The sequence below is a fragment of the Stegodyphus dumicola genome, chromosome 11, assembly GCF_044657685.1.
Source record: "Stegodyphus dumicola isolate Sdum_Otavi_A_Nest chromosome 11, ASM4465768v1".
NCBI classification, from domain to species: domain Eukaryota; kingdom Metazoa; phylum Arthropoda; class Arachnida; order Araneae; family Eresidae; genus Stegodyphus; species Stegodyphus dumicola.
In genome coordinates this window covers 41035628-41057861 of record NC_140778.1, presented here as the reverse complement: position 1 = coordinate 41057861, position 22234 = coordinate 41035628, and the positions used below count along the sequence as shown (strand labels likewise).

The following is a 22234-nucleotide window of genomic DNA, read 5'->3' as shown; positions in this document are numbered from 1 at the left end:
GCACGCGTGTTAATATTGAATTAACACGCGTGCTTACATTCACGGAAACTGTTGAAGAATTTATCATTAGTAAACTGCAGAAATTTACCCATTGAGTCAATTTTTAAAATACCATAGAAGCGTTCTCTGCCACAAAATCGCAAGCATTCGTAATTATTAAAAGAAATCTACTTTACACCATTTGAAGCTCATTACTCTCCATACATGTGGCGGTAGTGCAGGTAATGTCCTGAAGCTTTTTGATTTTGCTCCAGCTTTGGGGTAAGGATCACTTTAACTGTTATCCATTGCATGCATTGCTTAGAGAAATGCAAGGTAAAGAGGCGGGCATTCATAATGCTGGTGATTTTACTCACAGTATTTTTTTTTAAATTTTGGAAGCGGCATTTGAAATCCAGTGATTGCTTGGTTTTTTTTTTCAGCCTGAATGTTTTAATTGATTTCATATATTTCGGTGGGAGCGGTGAGCTTGATAATGTTCCTCGCAGTAGGAGAATTCAGTTAGGAACCCGTAGGAGAGTCTTTAATTCAATAAACTGATCAATCAAGTCAAAATCTACTGGATAATCATTTGGTGTGGACTCGGTCTCTAAATAAGATTCAATATATGAGCTTTTTCCTAATTAGTTGTGGCGTTTTTTGTTGGTAAAATGTAGTAAATGTTTACTAACGAAGGAACACTTCATGTTTTTTTATCGATATTCCAAAATGAACGGTATCTAGTGTCCAAGTTTAGCATTTTTATCTTGCAATAAATCCTTTTTACATTCATTAAGAAGTTTCTGAACCTTTTTATTCAGTTTGTTAAATTGTCGGTTTGCGGAAGTCTCATGCGAGTTACGTTTTTCTAAGCCTATTTCTTTGCCGTATCGGAGAGATATTTGCATAGGCCCAATAGATTTTCTATCTGTTCGTAGTAGCCTTGCTTGCCTCAAGGATAGTATCATGAATACTACGTGTGAGAATACAGCCCTGAGTCGACACTAATTACAGACTGAAGGCTGTCAACTGAAGCGGCCGATCTTTCATCAGATTTTCAAAAAATCTTGAGTCGATAATAATTTAGAACAGTTCGGAACAGATTTTGGGATTCCAAGAATTACAACGATAGGGAGGAGATCGGAGGTAAGTAATTCCGTTGCAAATTGAACTAAATGTTATGCTGCCATACAGCTATTTTAAAGAAGATTTTTCCAGCACCTTAATGAGTAATGGAAGGGTATGACCAAAGTGAGAAGTCATTTCTTTGAAGCTTTGATGATATATTGGTTTAAAGCAGGAGATGAAACTGCTTGCTCTTACCAGCACCGTATAATGTTCAGATGGGAGCATGAGATATATGGAATGCCGAAGAAACGTTTACTGCAAGAGAGGAGAGACTGGCGGGAGAGAGAAGGTCAATAACACTGTTCCTCAAATAATAATAGCCAGATAATGATGCCAGTATTCCAAAAATTTCATCCTCTCTTTATTTCCATGTTATTTTTATCCTTCTTATTTCCATGTTATTTTTATCCTTCTTATCTCCATATTATTTTTATCGTTTAGGCATAGCTATGTAAAGCTAGCTATACCTCGCATTATGTGACTTTTTACGATCAACAGTGCATAATCGATCATCGTTATTACAAGGTCGCATAAATGGTCCTTATCTGGTTTCGCCCAGGGTGTCCGGCCGTGGAATGCAGTCGTGCATCTTTCATACCACAGGAGGAATCCTATTGCATCAAGATCCCATTGTTAATTATTCTGGTTTCAAATCTACTGCAGGTGTGCAAAAGTTATCTCTCTGATCGCACTCTTGTAGCAGTGCATGACGGAGGAGTTTTTGAGAGAAAGCAGACCAGGGGTTGCCCTCAGGGTTCATGTGCAGGTCCTGACCTATGGAATGCAACTTTTAATTCCATTCTCAAAGCACTGTGGCCAACTACGGAAAAGGTGATTGCTTTTGCTGATGATGCGACATTTATCATCAGAGGCAAATCGAGAGACCAGCTGGAAAGTAACAGTAATGAGACCATAGCAAAATTTGTACGGCTCTGTGAAAGCAAGAAACTCACCATCTCGGAGCAAAGGTCAAAGTATTTGATCGTACACAAACCAGGTCAAACTCTTGCAAGAAATCCAGTTTTGAAACTAAAGGGCCGTACAATCAAACGAACTCGGGAACTAAAACTGCTGGGGCTTATAATCGATGAAAAGCTCTCCTGGCTGCCTCATCTCAGAGCAGTCCGCGCGAGGACACACGCAATTGCAAATACCTTAAAGAGGCTTCAAGGCTCAGACTGGGGTCTTAGACCACATATCCTAAAAATCCTCTATCAGTCCGTTGTGGAAAAAATGGCCCTCTATGGAGCGGCAATCTGGGCAACTCCAATGAACGAAAGGAAAAGGAAATTGCTCAGTAGTATACAACGCCCCTTGGCTCTGGCTATTACAAAAGGATACCGTACAACATCGACAGCGGCAGCCACAATACTGGCGGGAATTTTGTCATTACATATTAGAGCAGCACAAGAAGCAGCAGTAACGACTGTTCTCCAATTACATCTCTGCACTACTTTTGGACCGCTATGCTATGACCCAGAGGAGTATAAAACAAAACGTCTCATAAATGCAACCCATCCTTCACACCATGGAAAAGGGGTTGTAGCACACACCATCTCTCAGCACAGCCTCCATGAAAAAATAAGGCCAGTAAATGTCATCCATTCGTCTAACTACGGAAAAGGAGTCTCGGCCCACACATCATGGAAAGATGACTCTGACATAAAGGATCATTATTACGTTTATACGGATGGTTCAAAAGTTGACGGACAAGTAGGCTGTGGCCTTATAGTAACTAAGAACAAGGAAACGCTGATAACATGGAAAGGTCACATGGGACAGAATAATTCAGTTTTCCAGGCTGAAGCAATTGCGATTCGTAAAGCTGTCGAGTTAACAAGCCCCCCAGTAGAATCCACTTTTAATATTCTTACAGACAGCCTCTCGGTCATATATGCCTTACGAAATCCCAGACATCCTTCTCCTATCATAGCGGAGATTCAGGACACGCTGAAGGAGCGTTCGTCGACAATGAATATCCTCATATCTTGGATAAAGTCACATGCCGGCATTCAAGGTAATGAGGAAGCCGACAGGCTAGCAAAAGAAGCAGCTCACAATATAGATGCACAATGCGTAATTACCAAACTCCCGTGGTCTCACCTTAAAAAAGTGACAAGGACAGCAGCTCAGCACCAGTGGCAATGGGAATGGGACTCTACCGAACAAAGCAGGAAGACCTATGAATATTTCCATAAAGTTTCGCTCGATCGTCTCGAGTCATCCCCACAAATAACGAGATTTGTGACCGGGCACGGGCCTTTCACCTCCTATTACTATGAGAGAGGAATTGCAAATACCGAAAGTTGTGTCTGTGGAGGCATTGGTAAACCAGACCATTACTTGACCCAATGTCCTCAAACCGCACAGTGGCATGTGCAGCTTTCGGAACAGGCAACTTCTCATAAGCGTTATCTGATCAAACAGCCAGCATTTCGCATCAAAATATGCAAGATAATGCAGAAACTGGAGGAATTGGGAACAGATTTGTGCAGTGTGGAGTAGTTCCCTGTCAATCTGTCTTCTCTCTCTCTTCTATCTTTTTTTATTTATTTATTTAATTATTATTATTATTTTTATTTTTATTGTATATATTATGAAACATGTATGTATTACGGCCCACTGTATATATTCTGAAACATGTATGTACTATGACCAATGAAAATTATTATGAACTACTATGTATGTATTATGTAGCAGGCTTAATATATTATGTACTATGTAAGCATGTATATGTATGAACTATGTAAGCAAGCATTATGTAAGCAAGATCTATGTATTATGAACTACTTGTATATAAGCATGTACTATGAACTATGTAACTATGTAAGCATATATTATGAACTATGTAAGCATGTATACAGGACCAACGTATGCCCTTATAGTCCCCATGAGGTGTTACCCCGGATAGTTGCGGAACCTGGACTAGACCCGAATAGTCTTAGTAAGCCGCACGGGTGTCCAGATTCTGCTCTCAACTTAACTCAACTCCAAGGCCGCATAAAAGTTCCAAATATTAAATATTCTTTTACCGGGGTCGGAATGTGGTCGCTTTTTGTTGCGTAACAGAGGAGGAATTCTCATTCCCCGAATTCAGAGGGGAGTAGCAACACAAAATTTTGCAGCAAGAGGCGAAGGTAGTTTTCAGGAGAGTTGGTCTGAACCTTCTGGCTAAAATTATTGACATTTTTACCCGCTAGAAATATGACTTTTAGGGAGTGCTGTTGAACTATCACACTGCGGTTGCAAATTTCTGAAACTGCCTTGTAAGTTCCAAATCGTTTTTAACCGAACCTGCTAAAGTCGTGTCATTAAAATAAATGTTGTTTATAAATTTAGTTGCAAATGCATCTAAATCCTGCACTGCAACAGCGGCTTTGGGTTGTGGGTTCGGCCACTACACAACAGTAGCAAGACTGTAAATGGTGGCCGCGTTTGCGATTATTGATTAAAGTAATTTTATGAACGAACTTCCTATGGACTTGAGCTAACATCGAGTGTTGTTTTACGGACATCTCATTGTGTGATGGTTCTGGATAGTCGAAAGAAGTTCTAGAAAAGACAGTCTCGTAAAACACCTCATGTGAGTATCCAAGAGACATTCCTCTCTGCACAAGAACGACATAATTTTTCGTGCAAGGACATTTCGCGTGGCGAAGCATCTTCAAAAAGTGATTTTCTGGCAGAAGGGATCACCAGAGGAAATGCGATCTGGTGCTGTCGAGCTGTGGAGTTTTCCGCGAGATATACATGTAACCCAAGTGCATTGCAGTAGAGTTATCGAAGGCTTCTTCAGATTCGTGAATGCCTTCTTTCATTTTAGAGAAGTTATGCCAAATATTTTATGCCAGTTATTTAGAGCTATTTTAATTGGGATTCAAAGTTTTCTTCGGATTAAACTTTTGTTAACTGAAATTTAACTGGTTGTTCTACTAGTCTATTAACGGTTTTAAAATAGTAGATGTATTATAACAGTATACTTAGGGAACAAGTTATTTTTTTTAATCTGTCGAGAGTTACAGGGCAAAAATTATTATACTTAAGATAGTGCAGAAAAATTTTCATGTTAATTAGCATTTCTGATTTATATTTCGTATTTATATATATGTTAAATAATTCATATATCATTAACTGTTAATGCAGTTCTTCCTCTTCAGTTGTACAACTGCGTATCACAGCCAAGGTCGTATCAACAAGCTTACTCCAATAGATCCGATTAGTCGCTACGGTCCGCCAATGATTGATTGTTTTAAACTTGAGATCTACCTTCACATAGACTATTCATCTTGTGCGAGATCATCCCTTTCACTTGTACCCTCTACATCTTCCAATGTCACTTTTGTAACAGGGTTCAAGCTGTCACACCTAAAAATATGCCATGCCACCTGATACGCTAATATTTGGTGACTCGGACAATATTAAGTTGTTGGTATTTTCTGTATATCTCATGGTTAAACAAAATTCTCCATCTATTATTTTCTGAAACTGGGACACATTTTTCCCGTTGTATTGTTGTATCCCGTTGTCCCGTTGCATCCCGAAGTCTTTCTTCATCTGTTTCTTTCATCTTTCATCTCTTTCTTCATCTTCATCTGTCTTTCTTCATCCGTAGAAAGATTAGAACTCTTTCTTCATCTGTTTTTGTTAATGACCTGCATTCACTGCCGTACAATATGTTAGCCTAGAAATTGCAATACGAGTGCTTAAGAAGTAAATAAAATGGGGCCAAAACAGGAACTGGTATAACAAGGGTAATAGTTAGCGCGTCCAAATAAGAGTAAGGGGTATTTCAGTTCTGATTACAGGATCGAGAACGAAAAGTACAAAGGGATAAAATCTTTAGAACCTCAGGGCATTGTGCAGACAAATAAGAAAATTCTAAAATGTTTCCAGTGCCAGGGTGACGAACACATAAAAAGATTTTGACCAGCAATAAACCTGATAGCGAAACCCAAGAGATGAATCGAAAAAGAGGATACGGATCATGTGAAAGCTAAGAGATTAAATAAAATATGTGCATGGGGATGAAGTTAGCTAACTATGCTGAAAAACTCCACTAACTAGGGCAAACAGGGAATTACTTAGGATAGATTTACAGATAGGCAACTCTAGGTTTAAGGGAGTAAGTAAGTAAGTAAGTAAGTTTTAGGCTTCCCTGCCTCGTGAACTAAATCACATTACAGGTCTGCGCCCCCTTTGGGCACGTCGTGGAGGTTCAACCTCCACTATTACCCTCCAGAGGAGCAGCGCACCACCTGGAATTCACCAGGAAGCACCGGTCGTCTAATGCTCCTACCAGTCGCATGGGCGAGCCCGTCGCAATGGGCCGTTACCCAGCAAACCGGGGGAACCAAGCCTTCCGGCTACAGTTCCACACCGCTCAGGACATGCCAGTCCCCGAGGCCGGCCGATAAGTGACCTTTTCCAGGAGCTTCAAAACCACCAAGTTCATAAATTTTATCCCCCGTGGCCGAGACTGCCTAGGTACAGATCCCAGCCAGTAGCTTCGCAGAGTTCTCTACGTCGACCCCCGGGGGAGGTTTAAGGGAGTGATTGACAGCGGAGCAGAACTTAATTTAGTTCGAAAATCGGTAGTTACAGAGAAATATTTGGAGTCTGGAAGAAAAGTATGATCCGCCGTAGGACCTCAGGTAGAAGCCCAATTAGTTACAGTACCTATCAGTATCTGGTTCGGAGAAAAGGATGTACAGCATTATGTATATTTTCATGCAGCAGTGGCGCATAATTTGAAAGAGGAAGCGCTAGTGACACCTCGAGATTGTAGAATCCTCAGGAAACAAAGGATATTTACTGGGGAGAAAATAAGGACTAGTATTGGGAATAGGTCAGGTATCCCGTAACTTGGATGGAGAAGAATCCATAGATCCAGAAAAAGCCAGTCACGATGTCAAAGGGCAGCCAGAAACAGCTAAACAAGAGACTTGGCAAGGAGTAAAGACGAGGGGGAAGTAAATTGGGAGACAGTGAGCAAGTGTCAGCTGATAGCCCACACCTATCACAAATCCAACGTTTTACACAGGATCAAGCGGATTGTGGTTCGTTGCAAAGTGCGTTTAATAACAAGAACAGCCATTCTTATCCAATAGCCATTCTTGTTATTATGTTGAAAGTACGTAATAACAAGAATGGCTATTGGCTACACTCAGGAATTTTGGTACTATACGGGAAGTATCAATGGCTATACGGGAAGTATCAATGGCTGTAGTAAATTAATTGTTCCTTAATGCAGTAGGAGAGAAATTGTGAAGTTGGCTCACGAAAGTTCACAAGGGGGTGGCACTTCGCAGCAAAGAAGACGGCGGAAAGAGAAGTACAGGACAGCGCTCCAACTGCAGCAGCAGGGAGTTCGAAAATTGCTTTCCAAGTGGTAAACGCGGACACTTTAGGGCCGATTGAACAGAAATCATCACGAGGACACCAGTATGTGTTATGTGTTGTTGATCAGCATAGCAGATGGCCAGAGGCGATTCCACTGAAAGCGGTGACATCGAAGGCTACCTGTGACGCTTTCATTGACATTTTCATGCGAACAGGAGTTCTGAGAATGTCGCCATGGATAATGGAACGAAATTTAAGGCTAAACTAACCGAAGAGTTTTTTGAGTGGGTTAGGGGTCTCGCCAAAATTTTCTACGTCAGGTTATCGTCCGTCAAAGGAGCTACAGTGGTGGCCAAAATTGTGCACACTTTTGGAAATTTTTATGTTTTTGAACTTTGTATGCTTATAGAAAACGTTACGTTTCACAAAATGCAAACTTGTATATATCATTTTAAAGAGAATTTATTACTAAATTCAATACAAAACACAAAATTCACTTATTTGCAATACAAAAAAAGTTAAACGATAATAGTTATCGATATACATTAGATAGTGATGATTGCAGTGAGTTATCAGTACTTAGTAGGGTACACTTTATTTTTGATTACGGCTTCACATCGACGTTTCATTGAACTGACAAGAGTTTTAAGCTCTTCTTTCGTTAATACATGATGCCAGGAAAGAATTATAGCCTCAATTAGTTCCCTTTTATTTGATGAGCGCCTCATTCGGACAAGAGTTTTCAAACGGTGCCACAAATTTTTGATACGATTGAGGTCAGGACTGTTTCCTGGCCATGACAACAATTTAATGCTCTTTGTACGAAACCACTCTTTCGATATTTTGGCCGTGTGGCAAGGAGCAGAATCCTGCTGAAAAATAAACGAAGCATTGTTGGGAAAGAGATCTCTGATGGAAGGTAGAAGTTTTGGTTCTAGAATAGTATCAATGTATTTTCTGGCATTCAGTGTCCCATCGATGACATGAAGGCGACCAATACCATCTGCTGACATGCGTGACCAAATCATTACACTAACTGGGTTCTTCCCAGTTGCTTGAATACAGTGAGGATGCAGCTCTTTCCCTAGTCTACGTCTTGCATATTTTCGCCCATCACTACCGAATAACTATATCTTAGTTTCATCACTCCATATAACTTGTGACCACTAATCATCTGCCCAATTAATGTGTTCCTTTGCCCACTGTAGTCTTTTTTTTTTCGTTGCTGAAAATTAAGATAAGGTTTTTTTCATGGAATTCTACCTCTCAGTCCAACATCTGTTAATCTTCTCCTGATTGTTCTTGAACTGACAGAAACACCAGCATCATTCAGATCACTTCTGATGTCCGCTGATGACATTTTTCTATCTTGAAGACATAGTCTTTTTATTCTTCAGTAATCAATAGATGTGGTGCACCTTTTTCGGCCTTTTCCTTCTTTGTTTTTTATTGAATTTGTCTCCTGATATCGTAAACAAAACTTTCGGACTCCAGATGCATTAACTGAACGACCTGTCTTGCAATTTCAGCATAGGAAAGAACACTTTCTCGTAACACAATAATATTACATCTCTTTCTAGGTGTCCAATCTACTCTTTTATTTGATGTCATTGCTTCTTGACTAAATATTAAAATTTTTTACAAAAATCCCACTTGTAATTGCAGTGTATAAGAAACAGGTCCTCCTTCTACAGAACAAAGCAAAATAATGAATTGTTTCAAGTGTAAACATGATGTCAGCTTCTACTGGCAGTTACTAACATTTGATTGGTTCTCAGAACAAGAACAGTGATTGGCCAGGAAAGCTAGACATTACAAAATGCTTCATAACTGTATTTTTTATTTATATTAAAGTACAAATAACTTTTTTTGTATGGCAAATACTTGAATTTTGTGTTTTGTATTGAATTCAGTAATAAATTCTCTTTAAAATGATATATACAAGTTTGCATTTTGCGAAACGTAACATTTTCTATAAGCATACAAAGTTCGAAAACATAAAAATTTCCAAAAGTGTCCACAATTTTGGCCACCACTGTAGTGGAAAGGTGCATCAGAACGATGAATTCAATGTTACATCACGCTATAATTACGCAAGGACGAAACTGGGATAAGCAGTTACCTAACTTATTATCGACTTATAGGGAGATATCGAATTCAACTACCGGAATCTCATCATTTTTGTTAATATATGATCGTGTACCAGTTGGACCGCTGATGATACTTAAATCATGTTGGGTAGATGAGACGGTGTTACCACAAGGAGTTGGGAAATCAGTTACTCAATATTTAGTTTCACATAGAAATAGGTTGCAGGAGGAGGAGAAAATTGCTAATGAAAATTAGGAAATAAGCTGCAGAAATATGTTCATCATCGCAATTTGAGGTCTAAGGAAAAAGAATTTGAGATAGCAGATGATGTAGTAGTATTAATACCGACATGAACAAATAAACTGTGTTCGAAATGGACAGGACCTGGAGAAATAGTTGAGTAGAACTCTCCACATTCGTATTTGGTAAAATTGCCAGATGAATCGTCTAGACATTTGCATCAAAATAAGTTGTGGATCAACATGCAATTAATAAATGCAGTAGGAATAACTTATGAAACTGACACAGAATTTGGAGAGGTGCTCATGCACCTATTCAAAGAAACTCGAAAGTAGAAAAGGTACGTAGGATCGGTGTTTCGGATAAATGGAAACTTTTAGATAGGGCACAAAAAGATCAGTTGATAGCATCAGGTTAAAGCCAGGAGTTGAAAGGAAGCAACCTCATGTTTATAAGGTACCTGAGGCGTTGAAACCACAGGCGGAAAAACAAATTACTGATTTGTTAGAAAGGGGTTTAGTTGAACCTTCAACAGCTGGCATAGCTTGTCCCATTGTGTGTGTAGTGAAAAAAGACGGAAGCGTACGTTTGTGTTGGGATTATACAGGGATTAACGCAGGAAGTCAGATAATAACATTTCCTATGCAAAACGTAGAAGAGCTTCGGTATAAGGCAGTGACATAACGTTATTTGTCTACACTAGATATTCTTAAGGTTTATTGGGAAATCCCTATGGAGAAGAAAAGTAGATATCTTACGAGGTTTGTTTCGCCGAAGGGGCAATATCAATGTAAAGTGATGCCGTTCGGTTTGCCAGGTGCTGCTGGAACATTCCAAAGAGTTATGAACCAAGGCTTTTAGATCACATAGTGATTATGCTGAAAGTTTCATCGATGACATAATTGTTTATTCGTCAACGTGGGAAGAACATCTTAAACATTTAAAAGCTGTACTCAGTACATTACAGACATTAAATTTTGCGGCTAATTTGGAGAAATGCTCTTTTGCCAAGTTGGAAGTAAAGTATTTAGGCCCTATAATAAGGTCGGGCAAATACTGTCCGGATGCAGAGAAATTGCAGGTCATTAAAAATTTAAAGTCACCTACAACCAAAAAGGCATTACGATCAGTGTTAGAGTTATAAAAATACTATAGAGAGTATGTTCCAAATTATGTAAAAATAGCTAGGCCATTAACTGATCTTACGAGAAAATATATACCTAATGATATACTTTGGGGTTCTGCAGCCCACAAGGCATCCCAAGAATTAAGGGATGCATTGTGTGTGGCATCATCTTCTGTATGACGGCTATACGGAAACCTTTTGAAATTAATACAGATTTCTCACTAATAGGTATTGGGGTGTGTTACTGCAACGAAATCAGTATGGAAGAGCCATACCTATAAAGTTTGCTAGTCAAATGTTAACTACTGCTCAGTCCAAATGGAGTACTATAGAATTAGAAGCGTATGCTATTATTTGGGCTTTAAACCAATTCGAAACATGGACCTATGGAAACAAAATCGTGTTGCATAACGACCATCACTCTTTAACGTATTTGACCGAAGGGATACCCCGTAATGCTAGGTTGCATAGGTTGCTATATATAGATTCCAAGTGACTGTAATGCATAAACCAGGAGCTAAAAACTCCGATGGAGACGCCTTGCCCAGAATCCCTCATGAATGTATAAGTGATCATTCAAGGAAAACAAATGTTTGATATCATAACTTTTTTTTGTTTGTTTGTTATTCTAACACTAGAAAAGATGACATTCAATGCTAATATGTCGAAGAGTTATATACGTTTCCTTTTTTTATTATTATTGTGGGTACTCTAGAAAAAGAAACATTAATGATATTGCCATTATTGATAAATTGTGTTATTATGATAGCTCAATTAAAAGAATTATTCATTGCAGATATGTCAAAGAGTTGTAATGATATTGCAATGTTTTTGTTTGTATTACTATAGAAATTTGGACATGTGCAGTGTTTATGTTTTGTATGCGTTTTTTTATATTGTCTATAACTGTCAACATTTCCCTCCTTTTTGCTCTCTGGTTTTACTGTTTTATTTGTGCTGCTCCCAGAAAAAGAGGGATTATTTTGTGGGTTTCAAAGTCAAGACGGTTTCAAATATTTCGACTAAGTCGGAAATATTTATAAACCAGAGGGCAGGTGTGAAGTTCCTTCGCTTAGCGAAAGACTTTTCCAGAAATTTTTATCCGCGAGGGGTGAGAGTACGATCCCGGAAATCGGTCGAGACAGATTTGTGAAGTGAATAATTAAAGTTTGGATTTGCGAGTGGACCGGGAAGTATGCCGTTTTGGAAAGAGAGAGCTAAAGCATGTTTTGTTTCGCGCACATTGTATATATATATATATATATATATGTATGTAATTATTTTGGCATTCGGGCACATAAATTAAGCTTGGCAATGATGACACACAAAGTTAATCGTTTTGATTCTACATCCTTATTAAATTCAAAGGCATATTATCATTCTTTATTAAATAAGATTAAATTCATTGAGTCATAGTATTCTATGAAAGAAAGGCGGAAGAGCAGCAGCACACATCTGAGCAGCAGAGGGAGAAAGTGATCTCTGTAACGAAAAATGGCGCGAGTTCTTTATTTATAGAAGCGGTTAAGTAATAGGCTCGAATGTTCTGGAAAGCACTGGTCTAGGAGGAAGATCCTGAAATTGCGGAAAGTTAATTAGAGGTTGCTTATTCGCATAGAGCAAAGCCGTTCTATTTTTTTTCTATTTTACATCTCCACCTCAAAACAAGAGGCTGGGCGAGCAAAGTTTTAGTAGATTAGCGAAGTAAAAAGTTTGAGAAAAGACATGAAGAAAGACATCCAGAATATAGCGTACAGGCTTTAACTATGCCCTATCATAAACCATGATCTTTCTGATATAATTATAAAATTTTTGAATTATATAATTTTACAATATGAAAAAAACATATAATCTATAACTAAATTTAGAACTATGCGACAATGATATATAGAATAATAATAATAAATAAAAAAATTACAATCATAAAACTCCTCAATTTTTCTCAAAATGTTCATTGAAAGTAAAATTTTGTTGTGAAGTCCTTTTCATCGAATGACAATACTGATTGAAGTCTCTTGATGCCAACAAGTCCACAAGATAAAAATAAGGTCACAGATATTATGCATTTTTTTCAATGAATATGGATCCATAATACATTTTGTCTAGAATATGTTTGAAATTTTTGCAGGGAACATTTTTTTATATAAAATTTAGAAGATATACAATTTATGCATAATTTGCCTTCATTCTTCTCATGGAAGGTAATTAACAATACATTGACATATTTTACAGTTATTTAAAAATTCAATACAAAACATTATGATATAATACCTTTAAGAAAACAATTCAATATAAATCTCTAATAATATGATGTAATGTAAGACAATAACACTTGAATAAATTCTTTTGCATGTCCTCTCCAACAGATCAGCATGACTAGTTTGCTGATGGTTAGGGAAACGTTGTGCTGATGGTTAGGGTAAAAATGACTAGTTTGCTAGGTAAAAACATCAAAAAGCCTGCGTTGCCTAATAAAAGGTAACTGGTTTTTGGCATCATACATTTTATCAAAGTGTTTTTGTAAAAATGCAAAATCCTACAAAATTAAAATGTAAGACAAATAACTTGTATAATCAAGTTAAAGTCTTTGCTAGAATTTTGGAAACTAGAAATGAATATTGCCTTAGAGCAAGAAGAAAGAAAAAAAATGTTACAAAATAATGTAAGAAAGAAAACATTTGATTTTCTAAAAACGTGAAAAATACGTGTTTGTGTGTGTCTGGTAGCACGTGTGTGTGGAGGAGCCCTTATGTGCTAAACTATTATGTGCTAAACAACTTCTTGACTATAATTGACTCTCCTAACAAAAATTACAAAAAAAAAAAAAAAATTGAGGGGGTGTTAGGAGTATTACCTAGGGGGGGGCATCGGGCGTGTGTTATCACTTCTTACTCCCTCTCTAAAGAGAAAACGCAAGAAGTTTGTTTTCAAAACGACATATCACACTCGTTTTGAAAACGCATAGCAGACATTGTTTTTATTGGTAATCTGGTATGCGGGCCAGATTTTCAATGATGCAGTGCACAAAGTGGATTAGTGCAATGCAGAAAGTGGGTTAGAGTTTTCCCTCAGGGGGCCCAAATGTTTGAAAGGAAAACTTCTAGGAAAGAAGGGAAAGGAGCCAGACTAGGAAAAGGTCAAGATCGGGAAAATAATTCGTCATAGTTAGGTTTTACGTCTAAGTCAGGTATTAAAAGGTCATCATAAGGAAAAATTTTAATAGAGAATTTAAAAAAAATAAAAAATAAATTAATTTTGGACAGAGATAGGAATTCTACTAGTTCTAACAGTTAATTTAAATTCACTTGCTGGATTGAAAGGTCTTAGTCTAGTTGAATGAACAATTTCTGATTTCTTTTCAGTTAGAAGATTAAGTTTATCAATTTCATATGTAACTTTCGAATATTGTTTTAGAATTTTTTAGGGTCCCGAAAATGGAGGAGAAAGTTTACGTGTATTAGGATATTGAAATTCTACATACATTACTAAATCACCTATTTTAAAATTACTAGGTTTATATTGAGTATCATATCTTTCTTTATTTGCTTTATGATAATTATCAGATCTTTTTGAGTTATTTTTCTAGCTTCTTCTATTGGTGGATATATCTGGTTGCAGTCCAAATATATCTGGTTGCATGATCAATAATTATGTGAATATACTTCTTAGTAGACTTATAATAATTTAAACCGCCAACAGTATCAATAGACAATATTTTTGATTTTGAATTAAGGTATCCGACCTCGTACAAAGACGATTTTCGGTCAAAATTTCGATTTTGACTTTATTACATTATCTTAAAGAATGCATCTTTAGCTATCAAATACAAGTTTGTGCTTGTTGATAGGTTAATTAGAACTGAAGTTATAAGCATTTTCCTGTAACTGAATAAAGCGGAAGTTCCAATAATCTGGCCCGGAAGTGAGCGTTTAATATGATATACCTGCTTAGAAACTTTATTCATCATCAAGATTTTGTAAATTATAAAACTGCGTACTAATTTTAGATATTTTGTAATACATTTTAAGAATCTGGTGTTAGTTTTTTCCCTTAATTTCGTATTTAGTTTGGCGCAGAGGGTATTCGACGTTGAATGTATGTGTTGCTGCTTTGTCGATTAGCGTTGACAAAGTGCTTGATTTGAAAGCTATGTCACATTTTTGCATCATTTGCAACAAAATAAACATAATGGCATGCAATCTTCAGCACGACATATGTAAAGCGTAATATAATTGTTCTGCAAATTATAAAGAAGCAGCTTCGGGTATGGAAGCAGTTGGTGCTTATTCCCTGTTTGAATGATCTATTACATTACGAAAGCTGAAGCACAGAGTTATTACGAGGATGGGGATTCTAAGGGGTTTTTAATTGTGAAAGATATATATGGTAAAGATTCGGTCAAGGAAGTGGAATGCATTGAATATGTACAGAAAAGGGTTGGTAGTGGACTACGAAAAGTAAAAAACTCCGCTACTAAATTGAAAGGAAAAGGTAAACTGACTGATTCTTTTATTGATAAACTGCAGAATTAGGGATTGCAATTAGAAGTCATGTTTGAAACTTAATTGAGATGCAGCAGGTTGTACTAACTGCTTGTTCCATTGTAGCTCTTCTTCAAAGCCAATGCCCTCCTGAATAATCAATGAATCGGTGCAACTATGGATGTGTGATTCAGAAATCAGGAAAAAAATCAGAAAGAAAAAAATTAAGCAAAAACCTCTGGTATATCAATATATATTTTGAATTTAATTAAACCTATTTATATGGAGTTGAATACATAAACAAGAATTATTAAAAAGTGTCTGCATGGCAAAACTCAAAATATCAAGGAACGTTTTAATGGCATTTTATTTCAATTTGTTCAGAAAGAAACATTCATAAACTTGCGAATATTAATGTTTGGAGCAAATGTAAGTGTTGTGTTATTTAATGATGGATTTATAGGTTTGCTTGAAGCATTTTCAAGGTTAGGTATGTGCCCTGAATTTTACACTGAGCAGGGAATTCGAAAACTTGATAAAGTGCAAAATCCTGACTTTTGGTGGCATTCCACAAGTTTTACAAAAACTCAAAGAAAAAATTACGCTTTGTTCGAAAGAAAAGGTGCAAAGTGTGGGAAGAAAAAAACAAGGTGTTAATTTACAAAGCAGGGGAATTTTAATTATCAGGGATGCTTCTTTCACTAAGGAATTGTTTTATGAAAACTTTAAACTTGTTTTCTGGAAAATGTTTTTTCTGTAAATATTGCCAATGGTAACAGCCATAACTCAAAATTTTATGGATAAAATTTAATGATACTTTCTATACATATTTCATATAATCTAATGCATGCTTTGAAGCAAAAGATTTTAGAAATATTAATTAGAAAGTGAATTGTTACTTTTTATTTTTAGATTTTGGATGCAATAATAGGAAAATATACAGTAAATACTATACATTTTGACATATCCTCAAGAATATATGAATATTTCTTAATTATTTTGCTTCATTGCATACAAAACAAGTGTAAATATAAATACAAATTTAAAAAACTGCATATTTATATATACATTGTTCACCGTGGTTGTTGCCGTAAAGGCAAAATTTAAGCAAAAATTATCCTTTTTTTCATTATTTTTCAAAATTAAAATTACTTAGCATTACGTTTTAAATTGTTTTCACTCATTAATATGCTTATCTTCAAATTAATATGTTTATAGTTAAAATAAAAACCATTTTTTAAAAAATGGTACCCGAACGAGGGCGGATACCTTAAGGAATCATAAGGAAATTTTCCGTACATTAAGTATGATGGTGTGAATTTTGTTACAGAATGATGGGTGTTATTATATTCTTCAGTTACTTGGGGTAATCATTTTGCCCACGCAATATTACCTTGATAGGAATTTAGTTTACATTTTAATCTAGTTATAATCCTTTGATTAACAGGTTCAATTTTACCGTTAGTTTGGGATCTATTTGCAGTAGTTAATAATTGTTTTACATTATGATGCCTAAAAAAGTGCTTAAATTTTGAAGATGTAAAAGCAGCGTTCCTATCACTTAAAATTTTTTTTTTGGTACCTGAATTTGAAAAATTTGTCTTAAGCAATTGACATAGGTATCAGTAGTTAGACTTTTAGAAGCAAAAGTCCAAATATATCTGGTTGCATGATCAATAATTATGTGAATATACTTCTTAGTAGACTTATAATAATTTAAACCGCCAACAGTATCAATAGACAATATTTCAAAAGGTTCACTGACCGATGGTAAGTTTTGCAATAAACCAAATTTCTTTTGTTTACTTTTCTTATTAAACTGGCATACTTTGCAATGCCTACAATAATTTCTATCATCTTGAACAATACCTGGCGAATAACATTGAGGAGATAATAAATTTAGCATTGAGGACACGCCAATATGGCCAAATTGTAGATGTGCTTTTTCAAGTAGCTTTGTACGAAGAGATATTGGAATTACAATTTTATACAGTCCTTGGTTTTAGTTAATACATCATTCATTTTTCTTATACTTAGGTTTACAAACATTCTCTAGATGTTGATATCCTTTTATTTCTTGTAATGATAATAAATTAATTTGCAATCTTAAATGCTGACAAATAGGATTTCTAGATAGCATGTCAGCTTCAACATTAGTGAATCCCTTTTTATACTTTATATCAAAATTATACGTAGATAATTTTAAAGACCATCTAAATAAGCGACCTGTAGGATGTTTTATATTTTTGAGGCAGACTAGAGCAGCATGGTCAGTATGTACAGTAAAATAATTACCATGTGAATAATAATAAAATTTATCAATAGCATCGATAATAGATAAACATTCCAGCTCAGTAATTGCATAATTTTGTTCATAAGATCTTAATGTTCCAGAATGAAAAGCAATTGGATGCAAATTACCATCAGGATGTTCTTGTTTTAATACAGAAACAACAGCTTCTTTAGAAGCATCAACAAATTCATGACAAGGTTATTTAGGATTAAACAAAGTTAAAATAGGCCTAGAAATTAATACATCTTTTTAATTTTTGAAAAGCTATTTGTCATTCATCAGTCCATTTATAGGGGGTATCTTTCTTAAGTAAATTTATTAGAGGAGCTCTAATTTTAGCATGATTTTGAATAAATTTATCACATACATAATTACTTTATAAAAATTTTTGCAACTCTTTGACATTTTTAGTGGGTTGCAATTTCTTAATAACCTCTATATTTGCATTACTGGGCTGGTTACCTGCTTGGATTTCATATCCCAGAAAATTTATTTTTTCTTTAGCAAAATTACATTTAGATTTTTTAATTTTATATTTTATTTTTCACATATATCAAATATTATTTTAATATGGTTTAAATTTTAATAAAAAGTTGGAGAAAATACTATAATATCATCAAAATAATTTAAAGCAAATTGAATCTGATATTTGTTTAAAATTTGTCTAAGAGCTCTTTGAAAAACAGTTGGGGAATTCTTCCAACCAAAAAATAGTCTAGTAAATTCATAAAGTCCAAAATTTATAGTAAATGCTAATTTTTCAGTGTCTTTTTCATTTAATTTTTATATGCTAATAGCCTGATGCTAAATCAAATGTAGAAAAAATTTTTTCATTTGTTAATTGATCTAATACAGCACCAATTCTAGGAACGGGCTCGAAATCAGTTTTTGTAATTTGATTAAGCTTTCTGTAATCAATACACAATCTAGTTTTTGCTGTTCATCACGCTTATAAGCTAAAGTTACAGGAGCAGCATAAGGACTGTAAGATGGTTTAATTATTCCAGCATTTAACAACTCATCTATTTGCTTCTTAATTTCACTATTATCTTTAGGAGATTTTCGATATGGTCTCTAGGCTATAGGTAATTCAGAAGTTAATACAACTGTGGGGGATTCAATCTTTATACAACCAAAATCATATTTACTTTTAGCAAATATATGATTATAACTATTCAACAATTTTTGTAATTTACTATCAGAATTTGCACTATTTTCAAAATAACTACCAGACGTTTTAGTACTAATATCACTTTTACATACAAAACTATTTTGAAAAAACTTGTCCAATTTAACATTTTTACTCACCTGTTTTCTATTGATAAACTTTCGCTTTCACAGCTTTCCAGTCTTTGTCTAAACACTCGCAAAAGAAGTCTGCAAGGCACTCAGAAAATATTTACGGTTTGTGTTTATCTTGGATATTTTTTGCGTTGCATTTTTGTTCAAATAGCAGAATGTAATTATCCACAGGAATATCACTTTTGGATCCATCAAAAATTCCAAATTGGAATTTTGTTACGTCGATATTGGCTACTGATTCTTGCGTATTTGTCATCGCGACTTTAGCTCTTGTCTCCATTTTTGAAGCACCGATAATCAGTTTGCACAAAATTCAGATTTGAACCACCACATTTCGTAGCCGACGAAGGAAAGCAAAGCACAGGAAGTTTCGCAGATCATTGACACTTGATGTCCTTGACTCTGCTTAACGGTATACGATGAATTTAGAAAAATAAATTTAGAGAAACTCTTTCTTTCCAGGCAGAATAAATTCCACTGGCTAATTAATAAAGCTGTAATATTTTGGCAGTCGGGCACATAAATGAAGCTTGGCAATGATGACACAGAAGGTTAATTGTTTTGATTCCCAATTTTTATTCAATTCACAGGCATATTGCCATTCTTTATTAAATAAGATGAAATTCACTGCGTCATAGTATTCTAACAAAGAAAGGCAGAAGAGCAGCAGTACGGATCTGAGAAGCAGAGGGAGAAAGCGGTCTCTCTAACACAAAATGGCGCGAGTTCTCTATTTATAGAAGCGGTTACGTAATAGGTTCGAATGTTCTGGAAAGTACTGGTTTAGGGGGAAGATCCTGAAATTGCCGAAAGTTAATTAGAGGTTGCTTGTTCGCTTAGAGCAAAGCCATCCTGTATATATATATTAACGTATAATAGTATATAATTTTTTTATTGTGTATTGTGTACCGTTATGTGTAATAAATGTGTGGATAAAACTGCAAAGCAGATTGTGATTATTTTGCTGCTATGGTGAGTGTTTCATAAATAAAACGAACCAGCCTCGTGCTCGGAATGGCGTGAGGTGAAAAATATGCATCTACATTTTTTAGGTTCCACTAATGAACGAGGTACAGAATCAAAGGTAAAACATGATTTACCTTATTCAGGGCACTCACAGGGGAGATGACGTCTTTCCCAAAACCACGAAAAAGTCTCTCTATATGTCTTGAAAGATGGAACTCCGTGGACTGACATCTTCACAAACTACAGCTGTGAAATATGGAGCTCAAAATGTGCTAAAAGCAATGCCAAGGTCCAACATTTTACGCAATAGGAACTGTCGGGGACAATGTGTCGAGTTGTTTGTAAATGAATCGATGTTAAGCCGTATTAAAAAGTGCACGGAAGCAGAAGCAGTTTTGGAACAATGAAGAAAATTGGGCAATATCTTTAGAAGAGCTTGATGTTTTTATTACTATTATTTATGCAAGAGGAGCATATGGTTGTAATGATATGTATTATGATTTTTTATGGAATAATACATGTATTCCTCCTTTTTTTTCGAGAAACAGAGCCTCGCGATGGTTTTCAAGATAGTATGAAATATCTAAGATTTGGCATGACGTCAACTGGCACTCAACGTTTAGAAAGAGATAAGTTTGCACTTTATTGAGATATTTGGAATAAATTTATACACAACTGTGCTATTTCCTATTAAGCAAGGAGAAAATCTACACTCATGTCCGTAAATTAATGATAATTCGGAGTCACGCGGAAATCGAACTCTAAAATAAATATATCACCTGTAAAATCACTACACACATCTTCAAGAATCATATGCAAATTTCAGGAAGTATCCAGATGACACCGATGGTACATCACAATGACGAGAGTGTAAGGGAGTGATATATAAGGAATACAGGCAAAGAAGTAAAATTGTTCGCAAGCGCTTTATAAGCATTTTAGTGGAATAACCGAATAGTTATGACACAAAGGACGCATTTGAATAATTTTTTACGTGGTAGAATTATCGGCCGTCTGGAATGTGGGCGTACCCAACTGGAAGTATTAGACGAACTTGGAATTGCACAGAGTGTCATCTCCAGGCTTTGGCAACGATTTCAAGATGATGGTAATGTGAGTAAACGTTACAGCACAGTTCGCCCCAGAGTTACAACGTCGAATGAGGACCGGTATTTGGCAGTTACTGCCAAAAGAAACAGGCGGAGCACAGCCTCAGACCTGTCTCGTAAGCTCTCTTCAGCCACTGGTACGACAATTTCAAGGCAGACCGTGTACAGACGCTTAGGGCAGATTGGTCTGTATGCTCGTAGACCTGTCAGATACATTCCACTTACTGCAACTCACTGTCTCCTCAGGTTAGCCTGGAGTAGAGAGCATGCATTGTGGACACCGCAGCAGTGGGCTTGTGTGATTTTTCCGACGAGTCCAGGTTTAGCTTGCAGTCTGATTCTGGCCGGACTTTCATATGGAGAGCTTCAGGTACCCGTTACCACCAAGAAAACATCATTAAACGGCACCGTTACGGTGGTGCAGGAGTGCTCGTTTGGGGTGGAATTATTCTGGGTTCCAGAACTGACATGCATGTTCAAATTGGAACCATGACAAGCCAAATCTATCGGGACGTCATTCTGGAACAACATTGACGTTTGTGTCGGGGCGCCATGGATGCACAATTTGTGTTTATGGATGACAAGGCCGTCCTCACAGTGCAAACATCGTAAGCGAATGCCTTCAATCGGACGATATCACCCGTATGGACTGGCCAGCATTCTCACCGGACTTGAATCCAGTATAGCACGTGTGGGACATGCTTGGCCAACGAGTTGCAGCCCGTCAACCTCTTCCTACATGTCTGCCGGAACTTCGGAGGGCATTGCGTTTTGAGTGGTGTAATATCCCCCAAGATCAGATCGATAATTTGATACTCCGCATGCCTAGGCGTTGTACGGACTGTATCGCATCGTCTGGGAGACATACATTGTATTAACAATCATACCAACCATGTAATATTGGTTTTTTGTAAATAGGTTCTTTTTGTAATTTGATCTAGGGATAAAAAATCGCTAATTTTTTTTTAGTAATATCAAACATATAGCATCTTTTTTTTGCTCTTTACCTTTTGTTTAATAAATAAGCTTTACAAATAAGTCAAATTTGTTTTGCTTCTAACTCTTCCTTTGCGTGATTTTGCATTATCCTTAATTTATGGACATGAGTGTAGTTTGGAATGAGCAGCTATTTCCATCAAAATCCAGGTGTAAGTTTATATAGTATATGCCGAATAAACCA

At 36.2% G+C, this 22234-nt stretch overlaps 1 protein-coding gene across 2 annotated transcripts in view; it reads right to left on the bottom strand.

The window, feature by feature from the left end:
• LOC118201430 (uncharacterized) overlaps nt 1–22234 on the bottom strand; it is a 185632-nt gene that overhangs the window by 96330 nt on the left and 67068 nt on the right. The window lies entirely within an intron of this gene.